At 37.7% G+C, this 21,830-nt stretch overlaps 1 pseudogene; it reads left to right on the top strand.

Moving 5' to 3' along the window:
• Window positions 1-14,701: 14,701 nt before the first annotated feature.
• Window positions 14,702-16,705, top strand: LOC119545177 (annotated as a pseudogene).
• Window positions 16,706-21,830: the final 5,125 nt, after the last annotated feature.

The following is a 21,830-nucleotide window of genomic DNA, read 5'->3' as shown; positions in this document are numbered from 1 at the left end:
CAGGACTGAACTGAAGGATTAGACTATTGCAGTAGCTTTAAAACTCTAGGATCATCAGGGAGATTTGATTGTTAGGGCCACCCCTCCTCCCCGACTGCCCAGAAACACGCCCCACATACAGGGCAGGCAACACCAACTACACACGCAAGCTTGGTACACCAATTGGGCCCCACAAGACTCACTCCCCCACTCACCAAAAAGGCTAAGCAGGGGAGAACTGGCTTGTGGAGAACAGGTGGCTCGTGGACGCCACCAGCTAGTTAGTTAGAGAAAGTGTACTCCACGAAGCTGTAGATCTGATAAATTAGAGATAAGGACTTCAATAGGTCTACAAACCCTAAAAGAACCCTATCAAGTTCAGCAAATGCCACGAGGCCAAAAACAACAGAAAATTATAAAGCATATGAAAAAAACAGACGATATGGATAACCCAAGCCCAAGCACCCAAATCAAAAGACCAGAAGAGACACAGCACCTAGAGCAGCTACTCAAAGAACTAAAGATGAACAATGAGACCATAGTACGGGAGACAAAGGAAATCAAGAAGACCCTAGAAGAGCATAAAGAAGACATTGCAAGACTAAATAAAAAAATGGATGATCTTATGGAAATTAAAGAAACTGTTGACCAAATTAAAAAGATTCTGGACACTCATAGTACAAGACTAGAGGAAGTTGAACAACGAATCAGTGACCTAGAAGATGACAGAATGGAAAATGAAAGCATAAAAGAAAGAATGGGGAAAAAAATTGAAAAACTCGAAATGGACCTCAGGGATATGATAGATAATATGAAACGTCCGAATATAAGACTCATTGGTGTCCCAGAAGGGGAAGAAAAGGGTAAAGGTCTAGGAAGAGTATTCAAAGAAATTGTTGGGGAAAACTTCCCAAATCTTCTAAACAACATAAATACACAAATCATAAATGCTCAGCGAACTCCAAATAGAATAAATCCAAAAAAACCCACTCCGAGACATATACTGATCACACTGTCAAACATAGAAGAGAAGGAGCAAGTTCTGAAAGCAGCAAGAGAAAAGCAATTCACCACATACAAAGGAAACAGCATAAGACTAAGTAGTGACTACTCAGCAGCCACCATGGAGGTGAGAAGGCAGTGGCACGATATATTTAAAATTCTGAGTGAGAGGAATTTCCAGCCAAGAATACTTTATCCAGCAAAGCTCTCCTTCAAATTTGAGGGAGAGCTTAAATTTTTCACGGACAAAGAAATGCTGAGAGAATTTGCTAACAAGAGACCTGCCCTACTGGAGATACTAAAGGGAGCCCTACAGACAGAGAAACAAAGACAGGACAGAGAGACTTGGAGAAAGGTTCAGTACTAAAGAGATTCGGTATGGGTACAATAAAGGATATTAATAGAGAGAGGGAAAAATATGACAAACATAAACCAAAGGATAAGATGGCCGATTCAAGAAATGCCTTCACGGTTTTAACATTGAATGTAAATGGATTAAACTCCCCAATTAAAAGATATAGATTCGCAGAATGGATCAAAAAAAATGAACCATCAATATGTTGCATACAAGAGACTCATCTTAGACACAGGGACACAAAGAAACTGAAAGTGAAAGGCTGGAAAAAAATATTTCATGCAAGCTACAGCCAAAAGAAAGCAGGTGTAGCAATATTAATCTCAGATAAAATAGACTTCAAATGCAGGGATGTTTTGAGAGACAAAGAAGGCCACTACATACTAATAAAAGGGGCAATTCAGCAAGAAGAAATAACAATCGTAAATGTCTATGCACCCAATCAAGGTGCCACAAAATACATGAGAGAAACACTGGCAAAACTAAAGGAAGCAATTGATGTTTCCACAATAATTGTGGGAGACTTCAACACATCACTCTCTCCTATAGATAGATCAACCAGACAGAAGACCAATAAGGAAATTGAAAACCTAAACAATCTGATAAATGAATTAGATTTAACAGACATATACAGGACATTACATCCCAAATCACCAGGATACACATACTTTTCTAGTGCTCACGGAACTTTCTCCAGAATAGATCATATGCTGGGACATAAAACAAGCCTCAATAAATTTAAAAAGATTGAAATTATTCAAAGCACATTCTCTGACCACAATGGAACACAATTAGAAGTCAATAACCATCAGAGACTTAGAAAATTCACAAATACCTGGAGGTTAAACAACACACTCCTAAACAATCAGTGGGTTAAAGAAGAAATAGCAAGAGAAATTGCTAAATATATAGAGACGAATGAAAATGAGAACACAACATACCAAAACCTATGGGATGCAGCAAAAGCAGTGCTAAGGGGGAAATTTATAGCACTAAACGCATATATTAAAAAGGAAGAAAGAGCCAAAATCAAAGAACTAATGGGTCAACTGAAGAAGCTAGAAAATGAACAGCAAACCAATCCTAAACCAAGTACAAGAAAAGAAATAACAAGGATTAAAGCAGAAATAAATGACATAGAGAACAAAAAAACAATAGAGAGGATAAATATCACCAAAAGTTGGTTCTTTGAGAAGATCAACAAGATTGACAAGCCCCTAGCTAGACTGACAAAATCAAAAAGAGAGAAGCCCCATATAAACAAAATAATGAATGAAAAAGGTGACATAACTGCAGATCCTGAAGAAATTAAAAAAATTATAAGAGGATATTATGAACAACTGTATGGCAACAAACTGGATAATGTAGAAGAAATGGACAATTTCCTGGAAACATATGAACAACCTAGACTGACCAGAGAAGAAATAGAAGACCTCAACCAACCCATCACAAGCAAAGAGATCCAATCAGTCATCAAAAATCTTCCCACAAATAAATGCCCAGGGCCAGATGGCTTCACAGGGGAATTCTACCAAACTTTCCAGAAAGAACTGACACCAATCTTACTCAAACTCTTTCAAAACATTGAAAAAAATGGAACACTACCTAACTCATTTTATGAAGCTAACATCAATCTAATACCAAAACCAGGCAAAGATGCTACAAAAAAGGAAAACTACCGGCCAATCTCCCTAATGAATATAGATGCAAAAATCCTCAACAAAATACTTGCAAATCGAATCCAAAGACACATTAAAAAAATCATACACCATGACCAAGTGGGGTTCATTCCAGGCATGCAAGGATGGTTCAACATAAGAAAAACAATCAATGTATTACAACACATTAACAAGTCAAAAGGGAAAAATCAATTGATCATCTCAATAGATGCTGAAAAAGCATTTGACAAAATCCAACATCCCTTTTTGATAAAAACACTTCAAAAGGTAGGAATTGAAGGAAACTTCCTCAACATGATAAAGAGCACATATGAAAAACCCACAGCCAGCATAGTACTCAATGGTGAGAGACTGAAAGCCTTCCCTCTAAGATCAGGAACAAGACAAGGATGCCCACTGTCACCACTGTTATTCAACATTGTGCTGGAAGTGCTAGCCAGGGCAATCCGGCAAGACAAAGAAATAAAAGGCATCCAAATTGGAAAAGAAGAAGTAAAACTGTCATTGTTTGCAGATGATATGATCTTATATCTAGAAAACCCTGAGAAATCAACGATTCACCTACTAGAGCTAATAAACAAATTTAGCAAAATAGCGGGATACAAGATTAATGCACATAAGTCAGTAATGTTTCTATATGCTAGAAATGAACAAACTGAAGAGACACTCAAGAAAAAGATACCATTTTCAATAGCAACTAAAAAAATCAAGTACCTAGGAATCAACTTAACCAAAGATGTAAAAGACCTATACAAAGAAAACTACATAACTCTACTAAAAGAAATAGAAGGGGACCTTAAAAGATGGAAAAAAATTCCATGTTCATGGATAGGAAGGCTAAATGTCATTAAGATGTCAATTCTACCCAAACTCATCTACAGATTCAATGCAATCCCAATCAAAATTTCCACAACCTACTTTGCAGACTTGGAAAAGCTAGTTATCAAATTTATTTGGAAAGGGAAGATGCCTCGAATTGCTAAAGACACTCTAAAAAAGAAAAACGAAGTGGGAGGACTTACACTCCCTGACTTTGAAGCTTATTATAAAGCCACAGTTGCCAAAACAGCATGGTACTGGCACAAAGATAGACATATAGATCAATGGAATCGAATTGAGAATTCAGAGATAGACCCTCAGATCTATGGCCGACTGATCTTTGATAAGGCCCCCAAAGTCACCGAACTGAGCCATAATGGTCTTTTCAACAAATGGGGCTGGGAGAGTTGGATATCCATATCCAAAAGAATGAAAGAGGACCCCTACCTCACCCCCTACACAAAAATTAACTCAAAATGGACCAAAGATCTCAATATAAAAGAAAGTACCATAAAACTCCTAGAAGATAATGTAGGAAAACATCTTCAAGACCTTGTATTAGGAGGCCACTTCCTAGACTTTACACCCAAAGCACAAGCAACAAAAGAGAAAATAGATAAATGGGAACTCCTCAAGCTTAGAAGTTTCTGCACCTCAAAGGAATTTCTCAAAAAGGTAAAGAGGCAGCCAACTCAATGGGAAAAAATTTTTGGAAACCATGTATCTGACAAAAGACTGATATCTTGCATATACAAAGAAATCCTACAACTCAATGACAATAGTACAGACGGCCCAATTATAAAATGGGCAAAAGATATGAAAAGACAGTTCTCTGAAGAGGAAATACAAATGGCCAAGAAACACATGAAAAAATGTTCAGCTTCACTAGCTATTAGAGAGATGCAAATTAAGACCACAATGAGATACCATCTAACACCGGTTAGAATGGCTACCATTAAACAAACAGGAAACTACAAATGCTGGAGGGGATGTGGAGAAATTGGAACTCTTATTCATTGTTGGTGGGACTGTATAATGGTTCAGCCACTCTGGAAGTCAGTCTGGCAGTTCCTTAGAAAACTAGATATAGAGCTACCATTCGATCCAGCGATTGCACTTCTTGGTATATACCCGGAAGATCGGAAAGCAGTGACACGAACAGATATCTGCACGCCAATGTTCATAGCAGCATTATTCACAATTGCCAAGAGATGGAAACAACCCAAATGTCCTTCAACAGATGAGTGGATAAATAAAATGTGGTATATACACACGATGGAATACTACGCGGCAGTAAGAAGGAACGATCTGGTGAAACATATGACAACATGGATGAACCTTGAAGACATAATGCTGAGCGAAATAAGCCAGGCACAAAAAGAGAAATATTATATGCTACCACTAATGTGAACTTTGAAAAATGTAAAACAAATGGTTTATAATGTAGAATGTAGGGGAACTAGCAGTAGAGAGCAATGAAGGAAGGGGGAACAATAATCCAAGAAGAACAGATAAGCTATTTAACGTTCTGGGGATGCCCAGAAATGACTATGGTCTGTTAATTTCTGATGGATGTAGTAGGAACAAGTTCACTGAAATGTTGCTATATTATGTAACTTTCTTGGGGTAAAGTAGGAACATGTTGGAAGTTAAGCAGTTATCTTAGGTTAGTTGTCTTTTTCTTACTCCCTTGTTATGGTCTCTTTGAAATGTTCTTTTATTGTATGTTTGTTTTCTTTTTAACTTTTTTTTTCATACAGTTGATTTAAAAAAGAAGGGAAAGTTAAAAAAAAAAAAAAGAAAAAAGACAAACAAGGAAAAAAAAAAAAAGATGTAGTGCCCCCTTGAGGAGCCTGTGGAGAATGCAGGGGTATTCGCCTACCCCACCTCCATGGTTGCTAACATGACCACAGACATAGGGGACTGGTGTTTTGATGGGTTGAGCCCTCTACCATAAGTTTTACCCTTGGGAAGACGGTTGCTGCAAAGGAGAGGCTAGGCCTCCCTGTATTTGTGCCTAAGAGTCTCCTCCTGAATGCCTCTTTGTTGCTCAGATGTGGCCCTCTCTCTCTGGCTAAGCCAACTTGAAAGGTGAAATCACTGCCCTCCCCCCTACGTGGGATCAGACACCCAGGGAAGTGAATCTCCCTGGCAACGTGGAATATGACTCCCGGGGAGGAATGTAGACCCGGCATCGTGGGATGGAGAACATCTTCTTGACCAAAAGGGGGATGTGAAAGGAAATGAAATAAGCTTCAGTGGCAGAGAGATTCCAAAAGGAGCCGAGAGGTCACTCTGGTGGGCACTCTTACGCACACTTTAGACAACCTTTTTTAGGTTCTAAAGAATTGGGGTAGCTGGTGGTGGATACCTGAAACTATTAAACTACAACCCAGAACCCATGAATCTCGAAGACAGTTGTATAAAAATGTAGCTTATGAGAGGTGACAGTGGGATTGGGAATGCCATAAGGACCAAACTCCACTTGGTCTAGTTTATGGATGGATGTGTAGAAAAGTAGGGGAAGGAAACAAACAGACAAAGGTACCCAGTGTTCTTTTTTACTTCAATTGCTCTTTTTCACTCTAATTATTATTCTTGTTATTTTTGTGTGTGTGCTAATGAAGGTGTCAGGGATTGATTTAGGTGATGAATGTACAACTATGTAATGGTACTGTAAACAATCGAAAGTACAATTTGTTTTGTATGACTGCATGGTATGTGAATATATCTCAATAAAATGATGATAAAAAAAAATATATCTACACTTACAGCGGTGCTCATTTATAGAGTTGCTGTGCATAGGCTGGCCCTATGTTTATACCAGGGTGTCCAAGCAATTTCATATTTTACCTTATTTAATTTACACTGGAAAATTCTTTTAATGCAATCATGTGCTACTTATGATTATAATGTTGCATAAGAGAAACAAAGAATTGTGGAGAAGAGCCCTGAGAGACAGGAATTTAGAGTCACCCAGGAGTCAGGGAGAGAGCGCTTTTCTCTCAGACACCTACAGAACTGCCTTCAGGTGACCCAGAGCACTGTCTCCTGACATCCTGGCCACCTGCCTCCCCACCTACTGCGTGGTGGCTACTGGTCCTCACAGAGCTGCTCACCAGCTCTGTGAAAATGAGACAGTTACACCACATCTCTGAGCTTTGCTTTTATCTTCCGTAAAATGGAGATGATAAATAAAATGTATCTCTTAAAACTGTTGTAAGGATTAAAAAAGATTCTGTATATGAAGTAACAAGCACAGTGCCTAGCATAGTGTAAATGTGTAATAATTGGCACTATTTTTATACAACTGTGGGTTTTTTTGTTTTTTTGTTTTGTTTTGTTTTGTTTTGAGCGCACATGTCCATTGAGGAAAAAGAAGGACCCTATTATGCAAATTCAAGAAATGAAAAGACTGAGTGTTCTCATTCCCAAGTCTTGAACAAGTAATCCGCAGAAATAGTTTTTAAATCAACCTGCGCCAACTCCAATTAAGTAATGATGCTTACAGAAGTCAAATAGCTTCTCTCTGGTGTCTAGGGTCTCTGGGATAAAGATATGACAGTCCCTAAACACTTTCACCTTTAAAAGTTCTTCATTCAGCTCCAGGTTTCTCAAAACTCTATATGACATCATCAGTTATTTTGTTCACTGTGCATTAGAAGTACAGCTTCCCCTTGTGCGCTGGTCTGAATGTATTATGTCCCCCAGAAAAAGCCATATTCTTTGATGCAATCTTGAGGGACAGACATATTAGTGGGGATTAAGTTGGAATGTTTGGATTAGATTGTTTGCATGGAAATGCACCCCACCCAACTGTAGGTGATAACTTATGAGATATTTCCATGGAGGCGTGGCCCCGCCCATTCAGGGTGGGCCTTGATCAGTGGAGCCATATAAATGAGCTGATAAGCAGAAGGAACTCAGTGCAGCTGAGAGTCACATTTTGAAGAGGAGCTACAGCCAAGAGGGACACTGTGAAGAAAGCACAGGAGCTGCAGATGAGAAACAGTTTGAAGACGGCCATTGAAAGTGGACTTTTGCTCCAGAGAAGCTAAGAGAGGACAAATGCCCCAAGAGCAACTGAGAATGACAGTTTGGAGAGAAGCTGAAGCCTAGAGAGGAACGTCCTGGGACAAAGCCATTTTGAAACCGGAACTTTGGAGCAGACGCCAGCCATGTGCCTTCCCAGCCAACAGAGGTTTTCCAGACACCATTGGCCATCCTCCAGTGAAGGGACCTGATTGCTGATGTGTTACCTTGGACACTTTATGGCCTTAAGACTGTAACTGTGTAATCAAATAAACCCCCTTTTATAAAAGCCAATCCATCTCTGGTGTTTTGCATTCTGGCAGCATTAGCAAACTAGAACAGCTTGCTTAACAAGCAATATATTCAGGTTCTTGTTTCAGTTATTGAGTGGGAGTCTCTTCTTTGAATAGTATAGTACACAGTTGTATAAAACAATAAGGCTAACACACTCCCTCTATCTGCTACCTAGTAAAATTCACCTCTTTCCCCTTCCAATATTAAATTTTCAATCTCCAGTATAAGCTAGATATAGTCAAAGAAAGCTGTCTTGAGAAAATAAAGCTTATTGCTTTTGCAAATCTTATTATCAGCCTACCCCCCAAATACAGAGAAAACAACTCTATTTTTCAGTAGAGTATTAAAGTAGGTCAGTTTGTATGGAAATTCTGTCCCATGAGTTAATCAAGATAGGAATATAAATTTGTTTTTTGTACAACTGAATCTGTTGTTATAAACAAAATTACCTGTGTATTTCATCACTAGTACTAATACATATGCACATAAACACATACTCTGTGTGTATACAGTTCAGTTTTTTGGATGTACAGATTTCTTGGACCAGAAGATAAGATTAGTTTCATTCTGGACCTACCTCAGCTCATTGTTTTAACCCATCACTTCCACTCCCAAGGTCCATTCTACCTGCACTTTCCATAGCATCCTAGTGACTGCTACTCTTTAGGCCTATGTACCTCTGAGCAGCTGTCCTTCTGCCTAGAAACCTCTCCATCCTCTACACTCAACCACCAACTTCTCAAACTCCCACTTATCCCTCAAGTCCCAACTCAAATGTCTCTTCCATTCCTTTGCCCTCATTCCCCTCTCACACCTCTCGCAGCATCTATATGTGTCTCAAGTTAGCTCTTGTCATTTATTTATCTCTCCCCATCCATTGAGACTCTATTTCCTTTGAGAGCATATACATACGATGTGCATTTAATTATTTCTTTCTCCAGCATTTTACATATCTACAGACATATTTAGTGTTTTCACTGACAAACACTATTCATGTAAAAATTCATCTGAAGCCCACAGTAATTAGGAAAGTTTGCAAAATCAGCAGAGAATCTGGTATTTTATCCTCTAAATTGATCTTGGTATAATTCTATATTTCTTAAGTTGCAAATTGGTTTGAAAGTACCTTGCCTCTTTGCCTTGACAAAATATTAACTGTATACAGATTCAGACTTCTGGTTGACCAAGATGGCAGCATAAGATGCTCAAGGGTAAAGTCCCCCCCCCCCCACAGAATCTTTGAATAATTAGCAGAAATAGGCAGAGCTATCTTTCTCAAAATTCCAGAAAACAGTTAAAGGATTGCATAACTGAGTGCCAAATCAAGAAAAGGCAGCTTGAAAAGTGATAGGTGAAGCTCATGGTGTCCTTTCTAGCCTCTCCTCCACCACCTTCCCAGTGTGTGTGGAGCCAGCCTGTGCACCCATGGGGGGCCCCTGGGCCTGTTCCAGAGGGAGTAGAGTAACCCCTGTGCTTATATAGCGGTGCCTGTATGTCAGTGTCAATCTATCTGATGAAGCCTGAAAGACTGAACTAGAAAACTTGCCATGAAGGCAAAGAAGCAGCTTGCAAATAACTAAAGCAATTTAATAATTAAGTTGAAGTGGCCTGGGGCAAAGGATTATCTGCATTAAGCCATAAAATAGATCACCCTGGAGGGGTGAAAGTCTGTTTCACAAGGAGTAGAGGGAGCATTTGAAAGTCTCTAAAGTGTAAATGGGGGACCTCCTAAGGCCACTAGCAAGCACAAGCCCATGACTCGGCACTTATCACTTCTTGATAAGGGGGGCTAAATTCTGAAGGAGACCACCAGCCAAAGCAGAGCCAATTTATAAAGACTATGAAAGCTACTTTTTTTGCTTTGGTTTGTTTGTTTTTGTTAGCTTCTGGCATTTAAGGAAATCTCTGTCATATCACTTGCTTGATAAAAACAGGGAACACATAGCTCAGGGATAAAAACCCAGAGTTAACTTTAAGATATTAAAATGTACAGTGTGCAAGAAAAGATTACAATACAAAGAAAGAAATAAGAAATGATGGTCCATCCAAAGGAACAAGATAAAAATCCAGACCATCAAATGAAGAGGACCAGACTTTTGACATACTGGATAAAAACTTTAAAAACAAAATTATCTTCAATATGGTCAAAGACATAAAGGAAAACATGGAGAAAGAACCAATGGATATGAGGAAAACAATGAAGGAACAATATGAGAATCTCAACAAAGACAGAAATTTTTAAAAGGAACCAAACAGAACTACTGGAATTGAAGCTCACAATAACTAAAATAAGTGAAAAAATTCCCTAGATACTTTCAATAGCACATTGGATCTGGCAGAAGAGATAATCAGTGATATCGAAGACAAGACAATCAAAATGATTTAGCCTGAGGAGTAGAAAGAAAAAGGAAAGAGTGAAAAGCACCTAAAAGACCTGTGGGACACCATTAATTGTACCAATATACACATTATTGGTTTCCCAGAATGAAAAGAAAGAGAGAAAGGGACAGAAGGAATATCTAAAGAAGTAATGACAGAAAACTGCCCCAAATTTGACTAAAGTAGACAGTTCTACATTAGTAGAAGGAAACTTCAAAGCATCACTTCCAATAATGGATTGGAAGACAGAAGATCAATAAAGATATAGAAGACTTGAATGATACTAATAAACCAATTAGGCCTAATAGATATATAGAACACTTCACCCAACAGTAGCAGAATATGCATTCTTCTCTCCTGCACATGGATTATTCTCCAGGATAAACAATGTTACATCATGAACAAGTCTCAATGAATTTAAAAATATTGACATCATAAAATGTATTGTCTCTGACCACAATGGAATGAAGCTAGAAATCAACTACTGATGAAGAACTGGAAAATTTACAAATACGTAGAAATTAAACAATGCATTCTTAAACAACCAATAGGTTAAAGAAGAAATCACAAGTGAAATTAAGGAATAGCTTGGGGCAAATGAAAATGAAAATACAACATACTAAAACATGTGGGATCCAGCAAAGGCAGTGCTAAGAGGGAAATTTATAACTCTAAAAGGTTACATTAAAAAGGAAGAAAAATCTCAAATCAGAGATCGAACCCCAAAACTGGAGGGTCTATCACAAGAAGAACAAACTAAACCCATAGTAAGCAGAGGATGGAAATAACAAAAATTAGAGCGGAGATAAGTGAAATAGAGAATTAAAAAACAAAAACATTGGAGAAAATCAACAAAAGCAAAAGTTGGTTTTATGAAAAGATCAATAAAATTGGCAAATCTTCATCTAACCTGACAAAAGAGGGGACACAAATAATTAAATCAGAAATGAAAAGGGTAACTTTACTACTGACACCACCGAAAATAAAAGGATTATAAGAGGCTACTATGAACAATGTATGCCAACAAATTAGATAATCTAGATGAAATTCTTAGAAACACACAAACTGCCTATACTGACTCTGGAAGAAATAGAAGATCTCAATAGATCCATAGCATGTAAAGAGATTGCATCAGTAATCAAGAACCCCCCCCCCAAAAAAAAATTCCAGAAACAGATGGCTCCACAGATAATTTTTACCAAGCATTCCAAGAAAAACTAACACCAATCCTGCAAAAATTCTTCTAAATCATTGAAAAGGAGTGAACATTTCCTAACTCATTCTATGAGGCCATCACTCTAATCCTGAAGCCAGATAAAGATACCATAAGAAAAGAATAATACAGATCAATAGCCCTTAAAATACCGATGCAAAAATCCATAAAGAAATACCAGCAAACAGAATACAATAGAGCATTAAAAGAATCATACACCATGATCAAGTGGGATTCATCCCAGGTATGCAAGGGTGGTTCAACATAAGAAAATCAATTAACGTAATATACCACATTAACAGAATGAAGGAAAAAAAAAACACATGCTTATCTTGATTGACACAGAAAAGGCATTTGGTAAAATTCAGCAGCCCTTCTGGATACAAATTCTTAGAACAGAAGAAAACTTCCTCAACATGATAGAGGGCATATAGGAAAACATGGAAAACCCCATTGTTACCATCATACTCAAAGGTGAAAGATTAAACATTTTCCCTCTAAGATCAGGAGCAAGAAAGGATGCACACAATCACCACTGTAATTTAACATTGTACTGGAAGTTCTAGACAGAACAATTAGGCAAGAAAAGAAACAGAAGGCATCCAAATTGGAAAGGAAATGTTGAACTTTCCCTGTTTGCAGACAACATGATTCTATATGCAGAAAATCCTGAAAAATATACAAAGATAGTAGTAGAGCTAACAAATGAGTTCAGCAAAATGGCAGGATACAAGATCACACCCCAAAATCAGTAGTGTTTCTATAAACTAATACTGAACAATCTGAAGAGGAAATCAAGGATAAAATTCCATGTATAATAGCATCTGAAAGAATCAAATATCTAGGAATAAATCTAACCAAGGATATAAGGAACTTGTACCCACAAAACTGCAAAACATTACTAAAAGAGATCAAAAAAGATCTAAATAAATGAAATGGCATTCCATGTTCATGGACTGGAATACTAAATATTGTTAAGATATAAATGTTACCCAAAGCAAGTTACAGAGTCAAGGCAATCCAGATCAAAACTCGAACAGCTTTCTTTGCAGAAATAGAAAAGGCAATCATCAAACGTATATGGAAGGGTAAGGGGCACCAAATAGCCAATGCTATCTCGAAAATAACAAAATTAAGTTGGAGGACTCACACTTCCCAATTTTAAAACTTACTATAAAGCCACAGTAATCAAAACAGCATGGTACTGGTACAAGGGTAGCTGTATATACCAATGGAATCATATTACAAGTTCAGATATTAAAACTCACATCTATGACCAACTGATTTTTGACAAAGGTGCCAAGTCCACTCAAAAAGGAAAGAAAAGTTTCTTAAAACAAATGGTGCTGGGAAAACTGGGTCTCCATATGCCAAAAGATAGAGGGCGGACCTCTACTTCACATCATATACAAAAAATCAATTCAAAATGCTTCAAAGACCTAACTATAAGAATAGAAACTGTAAAACTCCTAGAAGAAAACATAGGGAAGCACTTCCAGGACCTTGTAATTGACAACAGTTTCTTAGATTTTACACCCAAAGCATGAGCAACAAAAGGAAAAATAGATAAATGGAACTTGGTCAAAATTTAAAACTTTTCTGCCTCAAAAGACTTTATCATGAAAATAAAAAGACAACCCACACTTTGGGAGAAAGCATTTGAACACTTCATATCTGATATACAAAGAAGACCTACAACTCAACAAAAAGACAAACAATCCAATATCCAATTAAAAAATGGGCAAAAGACTTCGATATACATTTCTCCAAAGATGTACAAATGGCCAAACAGCACATGGAAAGATGTTCAACATTATTAGCTATTAGGGAAATACATATCAAAATCACAGTGAGATACCATTTCACACCCACCAGAATGGCTACTATTAAAGCATATACTTACATATATACACACACACATATATATATATACACACATATACACATATATACACATATGTATATAATCACATACACAAATGAATGAGAGAGTGTGTGTGTATGTGTGTATGACAAGTGGAGAATTTGAGGACAAATGGGAACATTTGTTCCTGGTTGGTGGGAATGTAAAATGTTGCAGCTCCTGTGCAAAACAATTTGACAGTTCCACAGAAAGTTAAGTACACAATTACCATATGACCTGGCAATCTCACTTCTAGGTATACCTCCCAAAGAACTGAAAGCAGGGACTCGAGCACACAGCTGCACTCTGATATTCATAGAGACATTATTCACAATTGCCAATAGATGGAATCATCCCAAATGTCGATCAAATGAGGAATGGATCAACAAAATTGTGTCATATACATACAATGGAATATTATTCGGCCATAAAAAGGAATGAAATTCTGATACATGCAACATCATGAATGAACCCTGAAGACATCATGTTGAAGAAAATTAGCCAGAAACAATAGAACAAAAATTGTATGATGACTGATATAAAATAATTACAATAAGCAAATTATAGCCAAAACTAGAATATAGTTTACCAGGGGGTGGAGTGTGTATAGGGAATTGGTAGTTAATGCTCAAATTGTACAGAGTTTCTATCTGGGGTGATGGAGAAGTTTTAGTAATAGATGGTGGTAAACATAATGGATGGTAGTGAACATTGTGAATGTAATTAACAGCACTATATATTTGAATATGCTTAAAAGGAGAAATTCTGAGTTGAATACATGTTATTAGAATAAAATTTTGTAAAAAAACATGTAGGACAGTACAATACAAACAGTGAACCTTTAAGTAAAGCATGGACTATAGTTAATAGTACAATTATAATAATATTTCATCAATGATAAGAAATGTACAACACTAAAGCTAAGTGTTAACAATGGGAGGGGTATATGGGAACTCTATTTTCTGCTTGATATTTCTGTAGACCTATGACTTCTCTAATAAAATTTCTAAAGGTAACAGGCTCAGCTGTTTTGACAGCTGGTACACATGGACCAAGCAGTATCGGATCCATGTCATTTTGCACAGTTGTTCAATGTAGACAAGGCAGCAATGGCACTGAAATCCTTGTTTGAGTTGGGATCCACAAGTAGCTATCACACCAAATAAAGCATGACAGTCTATTCTGCCCCTGAAAAACTTATATAATTGCATAGCTGGATAAAAAGCATTCAATTAATATTTACTGAGTGAAAAACAGCCCTTTTTTGTATTCTCACCAGTTAAAGTACTCCCTTTCATAGCCAAGTATATACTGAAATTTTACCATGGAGACATTGCAATTAATTCTCCACATTCAATGATTTTACTTAATTTATGAAATATCTGAAGATTCACAAGTCTTCCAGCTTTCTGAGGGCTCTCTACAAGGAGGGATGGACAGGGTATTGAAGGGTGGAGTAAAGAGAATGTTTAATTTTGTATAGACACTTTATATGCGCCCGGAAATCAGTTGTACATTCCATATATTCATGAAATGCATTTCTTCATGAAATAGTTGTCTCCACATCTACATAAACACAGAAAGCCACAATATGACACTGGGATGTCGAGACTCATCTCCTTGTTCTTCTGCTCTAGCCCAACTGTCACCTAATCACCCTGATCATGATACTTCTTTGTGTTGGATCATGCAAGGACTCCCTAAGATCCACAGAATATGTCCATGTTCCTTCACTGACATTGAGAACCATCACAGGTTATCACCAACCAAGTACCTAGTAAAATCTCCTACTGTCCCACTAAAGATAAGCTCCAACTCAGGGGAAAGCAACCCTCATTTTCTGAGCTGTTACTCATGTACAGCAGGCACTATACTTAACACCTTAGAAAGATTTTTCTCCTTGTCTTTACAACAACCCCACCAGGCAGCCTGGATTTAGAGATGAGGAAACTTAAAACTAAAATGATAAGGTAACTTTCCCAAGGCCACACAACTCCTAACTAGTGGAGCGAGAATTTGAATACTGACTGCCAGCCCTCTCCAACCTAAAGGTGCATTGAATGGATCTGTGCTTTCTGACTCCATCTCTTGTCTCTATCTCCAGTGCCCAGCTTGATGCCGGGTAAACAGTAGCCACTCAATAAATTTTTGTTCAATAAATAAATAAAACATGATTCCTTGGTTTCTGTTTGTTTTTGGCTATAGAGACAAAGCCTTTCTGTCCTTCCTTTAAGTTCACTTCCCTTTTCAAGTTCACCTTCTTCCATAAGACTCTCCCACCTCACATGTCCACCTTGCTCTCTCCTTAATGCTCTGCTAGAAATGCACAACTAACGTGACTTCCCTGCAACATTTATGTATTGCTGCCCTTATTTTTCATTTATTTGTGTGTTCGCATGATCTCATTAACCCTTGAATTTTGAATTCCTTGCACCACGTAACTGAGTGTCTGGATTCCAGTGAGAGCTGACACAGGGCTTTTTCTGTGCTGGAATGAACCATACTGGCCTGCAACAAGGAGATAAAAATAATGTATCTGCATTGCTGTTTTGTCATTTTTTTTCAAATATTAAAACTATCACTTTTGTTGGGGAGAAAATTATTTTAACTTTATCTGTTTTTATTACCTTAAGAAACAACTGAGCTTCTTTCTGACCTGGTCTAGGCAGAACGGCTCCTGCAAAGAAGCGTGGCGAGAAGAAGAAGGGCCATTCTGCCATCAGTGAGATGGTGACCAGGGAGGACACCATCAACATCCACAAGTGCATCCATGGAGTGGGCTTCAAGAAATGTGCCCCTCGGGCACTCAAAGAGATCCGGAAATTTGCCATGAAGGAGATGAGAATGCCAGACGTGCACATCAGCACAGGGCTCAACAAGGCTGTCTGACCAAAGGGATAAGGAATGTTCCATATCATATCCGTGTATGGCTGTTCAGAAAATATAATGGGGATGAACATTCCCCAAACAAGCTCTATACATTGGTTACCTATGTACCTGTCACCACTTTCAAAAAACTACAGTCAATGTGGATGAAAACTAACAGCTGATTATCAAATAAAATTATAAAATAACTGGAAAAAAAAAAAACAAACAACTGAATAGCGATTTTCAGAACCTACCTCATCACAAGAATTGGAAAATGGAAGAGTGAATTTTGACCATGGAGAGCCTTGGCTTCAGGGTGATGTAGTATCTGTGAAATGTATTAACTTTCTCATTCCTGACCTGGAAAGCCAATAAGTTGGTGACTTTGGACGCTTTACTCCCTTCACACAGAAATGAAATTAACATTCTAACAGACTTGTTACTTTTTTGCCCTACCTTTTCAGCCTTGGAAGAAAAAAGAAAAATGCATTTCATACTGCAACGTTTATTTCTGAGTTTAAGGAAAGTAATGACTTAAATCTTTATAAATCTTTAAGTAGTGACTTAAATCTTTATATAAAAAGTCCAAAGGTTATCACTGTGATTCTCTCCCTTAGATAGCATTTTAATGTTCGCTTCTTCCAAATCTACATTTCTGGAGAGAGGACAAAAAGCATAAATTTCTGTTCTCTGAAAGCAATTTGTTAATTTAAGATTCAAGTTTAAGGATGTTAGTAAATGAATGGAAACTCCTTTACAGGTATTTATAACAGAGATTTAATTATGTAACTGTATTATATATAAATATAACTTTAAATAACTATATATTTGTGTAAGTTCACATGTATAACTATTTTAATAACTATATTTTTACATATTACACTTTAGCGTTAAGTTAATTTTAAAGAGTTAATACCAATGATTGTTTAAGAACCATATGGCACTAGAGACTCCACCTAAATGTGAGAGAAAATTAATTTGGATTTTATTATGAATTTATTCCACTCCAAAGAGTTCTCCCTTCATCCCCATCTTCACCATAATGATGCGGCATACCCTTCTCTCATTTCCCACGCTGTCATCATTTTATTTCCCTCCCTGCTGTTTCTTAATCCATTTTAAAGTCTTCCTGACTCTTCTGAAAATGCCTACAAAAGATTACCAGTACCCATCTTGGATTCTGCTTAATAGTTGATGCTCTTGCCCATCCTTATAACTTTTGTGACTTACTCTTCCTATTCATCCAAACTCTCTTCTCAATCAGCTTGTTTCTTTAATAGACCAAAATTCCAAAATCCTCCCCCCCTCAATATTATGTGTTTCATTCATTTCTCATCTTCCTAAAATATCTATTTCCCTCCATTAAATTCAAATGACACCATTAGGCTAAACTGCTCCCTTTATACCTCTGAGCCTCAACTTCTAATTACTCTCCAAAACTGAAGTCATCTATTAAACCTGTCCACAAGATACTGAGTTTGCAGTGAGAGTGAGGTAAGTCTAAAGGTAAACAAGGTAATTGTCCCTTTGACACCTCAAACTTTTTATTCTCTTGTGTCTCCTGAATCAGCAGATGGTGTTGCTAACCCTCACGTAATCCAAGTAAGAAATACAAAACGCAGAAAGGCAGTTCGGAGTATGGAAAATATGCCACCAATAAGAAGTTTCATATTGAAAAATCACTTGCCCTCACTAGAGGTTAATTCTGTTGTCATTATTAAAGAGGTTGTCATGGTTTGGTGCTTCTCACATTTTCTGTCTGACCAGTTAATGAGCCTTCAGTGGATGCTAACCACCGAATTTAGGTAAAGTTAAAATAAATACACAATACAAATTTTAAAATAAAAAATAATCATTTTAGAGGTGTAGGTGATACTGACAATTGTTTCATAATGTTGAGAGGGATGACACTGCTTGCAATTTTTGTAATTTGTTATCATGACAGATATCTTGAAATACTGTTTATTTTTCTTCCCTTTTTGATTCTAATAAATTAGAAAACCTAATTTAAAATAATAGATCACTGGATATTTTTTAAGCGTTTGTCAGTTCTCTCCAATAGTTGAGGATTTCTTTGGAGAAGGGGGTGGGAGTATTTCATATTTGGGAAGAAGAATAAAATGGATATATGACAACCAGGAGGACAGATGCTCACTAAATCCATTTCCTCTTCCTTCTGGGAACACAGCTAGAATATGTTTCCAAATCTCCCCTTAAGTTAGATGTGGCTCTGTGCTGAGTTCTAGTCAATATATTGGGCAGAAGAAGTTTATGTGTATGTTATTTCTAGACCAGGTCCCTGGAAACCCCCCACAGGTGATCTGGCAGGTCATTGTGGATACGGGCCCAAAGGTGAGCCTGGGGACCATAAACTGATGATGGAAAGAGCCTGGGTCCCGGAATCACTGTTGGGAGAAGAGCTGCCTCCCCAGGAAACATTCTCACAGCACTCCAGTAGAGATGAACTCCCACTGTGTTAAACCACTGGATTTATCCGCTACAGCAGCACACTTTGCTTTGCTTTAACTGATACACATGAATTAGAAAATATTTTTATCCATATACAGTTGGTCACCACTGCAATACTGACAGCAAACTCTGTGTCTTATTTAGAAAAAAAAAAAAAAAACCTTTGATTTCGATTATATTTTAGCACTCAGCTGGATTTGGAAGAGGGATAAGACGTTATCAAAATACATACATCAAAACACACCAAGAATAATTGCCCTGAACCAATTTCTAAGTAGGTATTCCTTACAGATCAATGGCACAAATGTTACACAAAGAAACATCAATAGCTCACGTCTCATTTCATTAACTATAGAGAAGCAATTTAGAATAGGCACTCTCCATCATTTTGAAGAATTATTAAATACTTATATTTTTTAACTGCCATAAACCAGTGTTTTGTTCTTATCTCTTATACTTGTGGTATGTTTTTTGTTTTGGTGTATCCAACTTCTTGGCTTTAATATTTCCTTTTTCTTTTCTTCATTTTTAATACTTTATTTCAGATAGTATTGAAATAACAGAAAGCCCAAACCAAAATCATTCATATTTACACCCCCAATGCATTTTTTCCTTTATCTGTGTCATCCTCTGAGGATTCAGAAAATTCATGTAAATAGTTTAAAATAGTGCCTGACACATAGTAGGTATTAGAAAAAAGTTCTCTGCAAGAATATCATAAATGCTGAAAATTGAATTTCTTTTAGTAAAAGAAAAACCCCCAACATAATATGATGGTATGTCTTCTGCAATGACTATATGTAAACATTACCAATTAAAGCAAGGTTGGATACTGGCTGCCTGCAGAGGTGTTTAGTATGGCCAGCACTGTATTTACAAATGCATTTGGATATGCAGGTCCCAGGCTGTTGCCATATCTTGTGTGGGGACTAGCTGGGTTGGACTTCCTCCCTCACTTGTCTCCCCAGGATTTGCAACTCCTCCTCCATGATGGCTTTTTTCATGTGTCATCTTAGCGAGGCTATAGCCCCCAAGTTACTCAAACACTTAACCTAGGTGCTGCTGTGAAGGGATGTTGCAAAGGTAACTGAAGTTGCTAATCGGTTGCCTTTAAGTTAGGAGGATCAGCTGGAAGAGCTTGAACTCAGGGCTAAGGCTTTTCCTAGAGAGAGACATTCCCTCCCACCTGCACCCAGCCTGCTTGTGAGCTTCCCTTCCTGAGAGCCTGTCCCACAACTTCGGACTTGCTCAACCAGCCATCACAGTTGTATAACCTAATTCCTTGTAATAAAGCCCTGTATGCATGTATGTACACATATACACACACTCTCATTCTGCTTCTCTGGTTTAATCCTGGCTGATGCACGTTCTCTGTGGATAGACTTCTCTCTCCAGATCATCAGCAGTGGGAAGTAGAAGCAACACTGGCATTGGAGCAGGGCAGACCTGGTTATATATTGTTGGCTTCTCCACTTATAATGTCACCTTGGGAACATTTGCTATCCTTTCTGGGCTTGCTTCTCCCTTACCTGTGAATCTGGAAAATATCCCTTCCCAGAGGCATCGTGGCTGGCTCAAAATGTATATTCAATATTATGGGTGCCCCTCTCCCCCTCTCAATATGTCTCAATAAATTGCTGCCAAATACATCATGCTTAATTTTGTACCAAAACACAGTGGATGTAAACTCCACTCTATTTTTAACCTGTATTTGCCCATTTGTTCTTTCAGTAAAAAATATGTCTTGAAGATCAAACAGGGGCTAGGGAAGAACAGTAAAAGCAGAATAACCCTGGAAACCGATTATCTGGGTTAAAGTCTCAGCTCTGCTTTCTGTTGACTAGCTGTGTGACCTTAGGCATGTTACTTGACCCTTCTGTGTCTCAGTTTCCTTACCTGCAAAATGGTTATTATAGTTGTATCTACCCCTCAGGGTTGTTGCGAGGATTAAATGAGCTAATGTATGTTTGGTACTTTGGACAGGGCCAGGTATAGTGTGAGGAGCATAATACAAGCACTAACAATCATCAATCATCACCCATCAACCATGATCATCATTGCATCTTTGCCAATTCAGTGCCACATATAGCAAAGGAATTGTTTACAAAATTATTTTAGTTATTTGAGTATGAAAAGAGAAAAGATTGTTTCTATATAAAAACATACCAGTCTTTACTCTCAAAGCTTAAAGAAAAAAGCCACTCATATAGCCCAAAATGAAGTTCGCATGTTCTAACTTGTTGAGTTTTAGGAGTGCCTGGGTGTGCTCCTTTTACCTAGTGGGGCAGAGAGTGGTTGGGGAGGAGAAGGGCTGGACGAGGAAGTAAAGGAGACGGAATGGCTTCCATGCCAACTTGCTGGCCAAACACTTTTAAAATGAAATTCTATTCAATACTGTATGAAGTGTTAAAACACATCAGGTGCAGATGACCTAAGGGTACATTGACTGAAGAATGGAATGGTGGACTGTGGTGTTCACATACAGTGGAACATTGAGCAACTACAAGGAGTGAAGCTGTGAGACACACAACGAGGTGAATGGATCCTGTACACAGTATTTGAGTGAAGTACACCAGAAATAAAGGCAAACACGTTAATGCCTCACCAATATGGACTAACTACAATGTGTAAACTCAGAATTGAATCTTAGAACATAGCCTAACGTGGACATAATTATTGTAATCGTTCCTAGATTGTAAGCTCTTACAGCAGTTAACTCTATCCCTGACTTGTAATGCCTATCTCTAAACTTTGAGCTGCTGATCCCCTAGCGTATAACCTGATTGGTCTCTGGAGCAATGCGTATTTCTGAGACACCTGAAACTCAGAGCTAGAGCT

The sequence above is a fragment of the Choloepus didactylus genome, chromosome 10, assembly GCF_015220235.1.
Source record: "Choloepus didactylus isolate mChoDid1 chromosome 10, mChoDid1.pri, whole genome shotgun sequence".
NCBI classification, from domain to species: domain Eukaryota; kingdom Metazoa; phylum Chordata; class Mammalia; order Pilosa; family Megalonychidae; genus Choloepus; species Choloepus didactylus.
Note: the sequence above shows the minus strand (reverse complement) of the source record. Positions and strands in the feature narration are given on the sequence as shown.